The sequence below is a fragment of the Camellia sinensis genome, chromosome 14, assembly GCF_055761805.1.
Source record: "Camellia sinensis isolate YWXY chromosome 14, ASM5576180v1, whole genome shotgun sequence".
Classification (NCBI taxonomy): domain Eukaryota; kingdom Viridiplantae; phylum Streptophyta; class Magnoliopsida; order Ericales; family Theaceae; genus Camellia; species Camellia sinensis.
This window is the reverse complement of record NC_138974.1, coordinates 90,005,779-90,012,764: the sequence shown is the minus strand read 5'-3', so window position 1 is coordinate 90,012,764 and position 6,986 is coordinate 90,005,779. Positions and strand designations below refer to the sequence as shown.

Genomic DNA, 6,986 nt, shown 5'->3' with positions numbered 1-6,986 from the left:
CCAAGTAAGTGTTTAATAGTGTGTGGGTGTGAAAGGGGCTCACCAAGTAAGTGTTTAATAATAAAAGAAAAAGAAGGAGCACTAAGTGTTTAATAATAAAAGAAAAAGAAGCACCACACCAATTGTGTTCACAATACCGATGGAAAGAGAGAGAGGGATGTTTTTTTTTTTTTTTTTTTTTTTTTTTTTTGTTTTACTCTCAAATCTGCCGAGAGAGAGAGAGAGATCATGCAGCTTTGAACATTTTTTAATGGCCCCTAGCGCGAGGGCTTCGAGAGTGTAAAGAACCCAGCTCACCGGAATTGAACACATAGAGAGAGAGAGAGAGAAAGATAAGTTTGCATGTGTGGTGTCTCTATGTGTGTGAGCTGCCGTGTGTAGTGAGAGGGAAGAGATCAGTGCATGAGTGTATGTATTTTGCTTCAAAGAAATGCTCTCTCCCTCTCCCACCCGAGAGAGAGCCTAGGTTGTTGTGGCTGTGTTGTTGCCAACTAGAGAGAGAGTCAGTCCGTTGGTCATGAGATGGGTTCGGTGTGTGCCGTGTGTGTGTGTCTCCTCGAGCTGCTGCTGTGTCTCTCTTTCTGCGTAGAGAGAGAGATGCATGCCGAGAGAAGAAGAGGTGCCGAGAGGGACTTTGAAGGAAGGACGAGGTAGATCCCGTGCTTGTGATCGACGGGGAAGGGTTTGGATCGGACGGCGGAGGCGAAGATATTCAGTCCCTTCGGATGGAAGCTGAGTCGGCTGGGGAAGAAGCTGCATCTGCTTTGGAGCAGCTCCACGAGGCTTCGGTGGTGTTCATCGCCATGAGAGAGAGAAGAGACCCTCCTCCCGCAAAGTAATGGTGTGTGTTGGTAGCGGCGGCACAGTGCTTCTGCGGAGGAGGAGCACGACTTGCTGACTGAGGAGCTAGATGAGGTTGATGATTAAACTGATGAGGGTGTTTTACGGTGGCAGATGTGGGGCTTCTGCGGCTGCTGAGTGAAGGTAGGTGTACAGGTCCGGCGGGCGGCCAAGGCGAGACTGCCGCCCGCCGGTGAAGCAGAATGATTAGATTGTTAACCTTGCTCTGATACCATATTAAGATTGATGTATTATTTGATTGTTTGTATGTATGATACACGATTGATGTGTATATATTACAAGATTGATGTGTATTGATTTGTATGTTAGAAGCTATTATATAGGAGAGGTGTGAGGTAAGTGAGTGGTGGTAGTGGATGGTAGTGGAGGTGGTGGGTGGTAGTGGAGATGGTAAGTGTGTTAGGTTTAGTGGGGTGGATGTAGTGGGTTAGGTTAGTGGGTTAGGTTTAGTGTACATTAACAGTGCCCATACCTCCTCTTACTCCTATTTCTATTCCACCGTTGCCATCTTCAACTCCGCCACCTTCGACTTTTCCTAAGAAAGCCAGATGCATGAATAAGGCTTATCAAGCGTGCTATTGGAGAGAGTTTACATGTCCCATTGCTTGTCCTGAGCAATGTGAGGTTGATTGTGTCACATGCAGTCCTGTTTGCAGTAAGTTTCTCATTCTCTCTTCTTTCTTTTTTTTGGCCCAAATGAGGAAAATATTTTGTATAAATCAATTTTTTATTATATTGTTTAGTCTACAAACACACAACTCTATCACAAAATTAGATAAGGCATATAAATCTCATAAAATCTTATCTATTGATATGTATTTTTTTGTGTGATTCTATAAATATCCTATTATTAATTCTTTAATCATATTATTAAGATAATCAGAAGCTTATTTGCTGTATAATTGATAATTTAAAAACAAATTTTAAAAATATGTCTCCCGTATCAATTTTTTAAAATTATTTTTCTTACTATTAAAAAAAGAGTTAATCACCTAAAAGTCTAATTTACAAATGTTATGGTAACTTAGGTCTTATTTAAGATTTTTTGAACCAATAAGCCCTATTTAGTAAAATCGATAATATTATCATTTTTTTCCCAATTTTTAAAATTAAGAACATTATCAAATTTGTATAGTAATGTTCTAGATAATTGCTTCAGTAACTAATAAAAAAAGCAAAGTGTGAGATCAAATATTTTTATCCTTCTACTATTTGATTTGATTCAGCTGTTCAATAAAACCGAGAATATTAACAGTTTTTATAAGTTTTAAAATTGACAACATAATCAAATTTTTTTTTTATTTTTAAAGTTTTTTATTTATTTTATTTTATTTTTTTTCAATTTTGCATACAATGTTCCATCATCATACTCTTTTATAGACACAAAATTTTCAATTTTGCACAAAAAAATAATTTAATTTTTTTTTCAGTTTAAAAAAAAAAAGCTTTTTTTTGGCAGGTAATGTTTTTTAATAGTTTTTTTCAATTTGAAAGTTGATATTTTAAAGTTTTGAAAATCAAATAAATGTCAAATTATCATGTTCTTTTATGGATAATTATAAATGATGAACAATTATTATTTGAAGGGCAATTTCGATTACTAAAAATTTAATGGGATTTGAAAATTTAAAAAATCTTAATTAAGACTTAGACCTCATTTGGGAACAGACTATTTTAATAACTTTTTGACTTTTTAGTTAAAATATGAGATAATTTTTTTTTTGTATGTTTGAAATTATTTTTTAATTTTTTATGAAAAGAAGTACAAAAAGTAGAGATAATAAAATCTTTGACTTTTTAGTAAAAATTATTCACTGTGTTTGGTTTGAGTTTTCTGGATTAAGTTTTTTGAAAATTGACTTTTTTGGTTTTTGTGTTTTTTTGTTTTTAGTGAATATTTTTTAAATTTTAAACATTTATTTTACTTTTTTAGATGCATCTTACTTAGATGTATCTAAAAAGTAAAAAATTTGTGAAAAAATATTTTAAAAAATTAATAAATACATAAAAATACAAAAAATGTACTAAATTCTTGTATTTTTGATATTTAGTAAATTTTTAAAAGATTTTTTTTACAATTTTTTTACTTTTTAGGTGTATTTATGTTAGGTGTCTAAAAAGTAAAAAAATTGCTTAAAATATTAAAAAAATTCAATAAACACAAAAAAATACGAAAAATAAGAAAATAGAATTTTCTGAAAAGTGTTTTGAAAAATTGGAAACCAAGCAATACAATTGGTTTTTTTATTTTTTTAAAAATTCTTTAACTTTTAAACTAAAAAATTATTATTTCACAAATGAGAACTTAATCAAGTATAAATCTCCCATAAAAAGCACTAAACTAAAAAAATTACATATTTAAACTTTTGAAATTGATAACCCGCGCAGACTGCAATCGGCCGGGAGCAGTTTGCCAGGACCCACGCTTCGTTGGCGCCGAATAGCGTTCTACTTCCATGGCAAAAAGGGCCAAGACTTCTGCATAGTCACCGATTCCAATCTCCACATCAACGCTCACTTCATCGGCAAACGCAACTCCAACATGAAGAGAGACTTCACATGGATCCAATCTCTCGGAATACTTTTCGACTCTCGAAAACTCTCCATCGCCGCCCAAAAAACCCCAATCTGCGACGACTCTGTCGACCGAATATCCCTCTCCTTCGACTTCGAACCGGTCCTCCTCTCCGCCGTCTCCGGCGCCACCTGGCGGCCCGCCGCCGTCTTCGGTGTCTCCATCACCAGATCTCGCGATGCCAATTCGGTGGTGATCGAAGTCGAAGGGAATTTCAAAATTGAAGCGAATGTTGTTCCGATTACTGAGAAAGATTCGAGAGTGCATAACTATGGAGTCACTGAAGAGGATTGCTTCGCACATTTAGACCTAGGATTTAAGTTTTACTGGCTCAGCGGCGACGTTAATGGCGTTTTGGGGCAGACTTACGGCGGCGATTATGTGAGCAAGGTGAAGATGGGGGTAGTTATGCCGGTTTTGGGCGGTCATAAGGAATTTGGATCTTCGAGCCTCTTTGCTGTAGATTGCGCTGTTGCGAGATTCAATGGGATCTTCAATTCGTCAGAGGGTTTCGAGTATGGTGATTTGAATTGTGGAAGTGGAATGGATGGTAGAGGAGTTGTATGCAAGAGATGAATCAATCTCTCTGTCTCTTTATCTCTCTTGAGATTATTCACGAAGGTTTCACATTGTTGTGTGTGCAAATAAGGTCAGGATCTAGTAAGAGTTCTGTGGCCACTACCTCGAATGATTCCCAAATAAGGATTTACTAATGGAAATTAAATAAAAAAATTTATTTATGTTGTATACAGATTATGGTACAAGGATTAAAGTTTGTGTACTGTTTGTTTTGATGGAAATAATTTATGATAGAGTTGTTTGTTATACAAACTAAGAAAATTACATACAAATGCAAAATGTTGCCTTGAAAAAAAAAGAGTTGAATTCTACGTGATGTCTTGTTGGGCTTAGAGAGGCTCATCTTAGTCATTTAAAATATTTATTTTATAAGGTCTATTGAGTAGATTATTTACTTAAAGAATTACAAATAGCGACAATCATAGAAACAAGTTACATTTGTCCTAAAATAATAGATAATTTATTTTTGAAATTATAATTGCTATTTATTTTTTAAAAACAAATATAATATGTAGTTATCGATATGATAATCTCTATTACACAAGTGGTAAATGCCTTTTTTTTAACTGAAGTCAATGTCTAAGGTCTAAGTCCCTGTGCGCTTTGTTATGTAATTTTCGCTAATGGCCTTGTGGCCTAGTGATTTGGGTGCAGCACTTGGATATTTGTAATGGTGAGGTTGGAAGTTTAACTCCCTTAAGTAATAATCTAACAATTAATGATTAACTTTCGTTGATTAAAAAAAATGTAATTATCGATATTCAGCCGTTTTAATTTTTTATATTGTGGATGATATATTCAGCGATTCCTATAAAATGAAACCATTTGGATAATTGAAATGTGCCCTAAAATAAGCCCATTTAAGCCCAAACAACCCTCTCTAATCTCCTTTAAAAAATTAGAACGGAAAGTATATACTAATGTATGCAATTGAAAAGAGGCCTTGTTTGGTTTGTTTCTCAGAAAATTTTTTGAAATAAATTCTCTACAAACAAATTTTTAGGAGTAATCAAACCAAATAAAATTTTTCAAAAAAAATCTCAAAATTTTGTTTGGTTTCCTACTTTCCAAAATCACACACTCTCTCATACACATCAAATCAATCACTTTTTTTTAAAACTCCCTCCCCAAAATAATTTTTCAAAACCATTTCTGAAAAAAAGACAAAGCAAACATTTTTTCATACTTTTTATCTAAAAAACTACTCTATAAACACAAACCAAACACATATGTGTTACGAAATTTACAATCAAAGCAGTGGAGATAATTTTTTTTTCTAAAACAAAAAATTCGAATATATGACTTAACTACATGTCTTTATATAACTAACTGCTCTTATGAGTATTTTTTAAATTAAAAAAAAGTGACATGGTTATGCTAACTCTCTGGTGTAAACAAGTCACCTTTTTTTCTTTTCTAATAACTAGTTCCCGTGGGGGTCGTTCTACAATTTGAATACAAATATTTTTAAAATTGTGTTTTGTTTATGAATTTGAGAAATGGAATGTAATTAGATCTTATATTTAAGTTGTCGTGGTGTTCCATATTTCTTCATTAATCACTATTTATCAAGCTCTTTTATGTACCTCAATCAAAAATTCTAAAAGAGAAAGAATTACGTTTTTAAAAATCATGTATGTATGTAGTTGTCGAATTGACACATATGTAACTGTGTGGGTGAAAATTTGATCACGCTGCTTGCTTAGTGATCAACTGGAGAGCACAGGCAGAATAGATGTCTTCAGCAACCTGAAACAGAAAGAAAAGGCTCCGGCGGTGGTTCTTCTACCCGGGGGTACTCCGACGATCAAGTCAGTATATCTCTCAAAGATAATCAAGTGCAAAACTTAATACTCAAAACATAAATTGCATACCTTAGACCCACGGGGGTGCCTCTCTTTTATAATATACTAATCCAAGTCCCACTAGAAGTATGACTTCTATGAACTCCAATTTTAGTGCTTACTTTGGACTCTTTAAGAGATAAAGATAAACTCCCTAAGAGCTTTATCCTTATCTTGGTTAAGTCCCCTCTTTACCTTAGGACTCTTGTCCCTTATCTGCTTATCTCGGATTCCGATATCTTCGGGGATAACCTCGGCAACTCCGAGATCATCTCGGCTTAACTACCACGACACGTGGCACCTCGGCTGACACGTCGGCGTCACCATGCCACGTGTTGGTATTCAGAAAATATAACCCCACAACTGCCCCCTAGGTTCTATTACCTCGGCATTCTGAGGTGATGGAACCTATATCGACATTTCAACATTTCTTTTCTGAGTAATGGCTCAAAAACTGTTTAGCCGAGATAATCCTCTTCCAGCCGATGTGTTCTTTTCGGAGAACAAGGTTTCGATCGTACTTTCCCACGCGCATGAGCTGTCATGCATATCTAACCGTTCCTTTCCACGTGTTTTGTTTTCATTGGAGCGTGTCTGTGACGCGCCTGAAAGCTGTCTTTTATTTGTCTGCGCCGTCTGACGCCTGCGTTGCTCCAGGCGTAATAATTGCCCTAATTTTGCTGCCGTTTCAAATTTTTGACAAAACTCTTTTTTGCCTCTATTTTTCCTTCACTTTTTCATTCTGATTTCTTGTTCTTTCTCTCTCCGAAAGCTCTTTCTTCTTCGGATCTGCCATTGCTTCGATCTCTCTTCTGGAACTGTCCTTAATCTCCCATTCTTATGAAGCTTTCTTTGCTGTTGCAACCGATTTCTGAGCTCAGCGAACATTGCCCCGGCTTCATTTGTTCTGGTAAGATCCTTTCCTTTCATTCTTAATTCTCTTTATGCGCTTTTACCATTACTGCTTTGTTTCTCGATTTCTCCCATATTTTGAACATTTGTACTGTTTCAATATTTTTCTTGCCATAATTCTTGACCTTTATCCCTTTGTATTCTTCGTGTTTCTGATAGTCCATCTTTGTTCTTGAATCTGAAACTTCGTCTTTGTTTTCTCTTTTTTGTATCTG

General features: G+C 35.1%; 1 pseudogene across 1 annotated transcript; it reads left to right on the top strand.

The window, feature by feature from the left end:
• The first annotated feature begins 725 nt into the window (after nt 1-725).
• LOC114310812 (uncharacterized) lies at nt 726-4,257 on the top strand (annotated as a pseudogene). The gene is made up of 3 exons (XR_014350301.1): nt 726-835; nt 1,506-1,516; nt 3,250-4,257. The product of XR_014350301.1 is annotated as an uncharacterized LOC114310812 (transcript).
• The last annotated feature ends 2,729 nt before the right edge of the window (nt 4,258-6,986 follow it).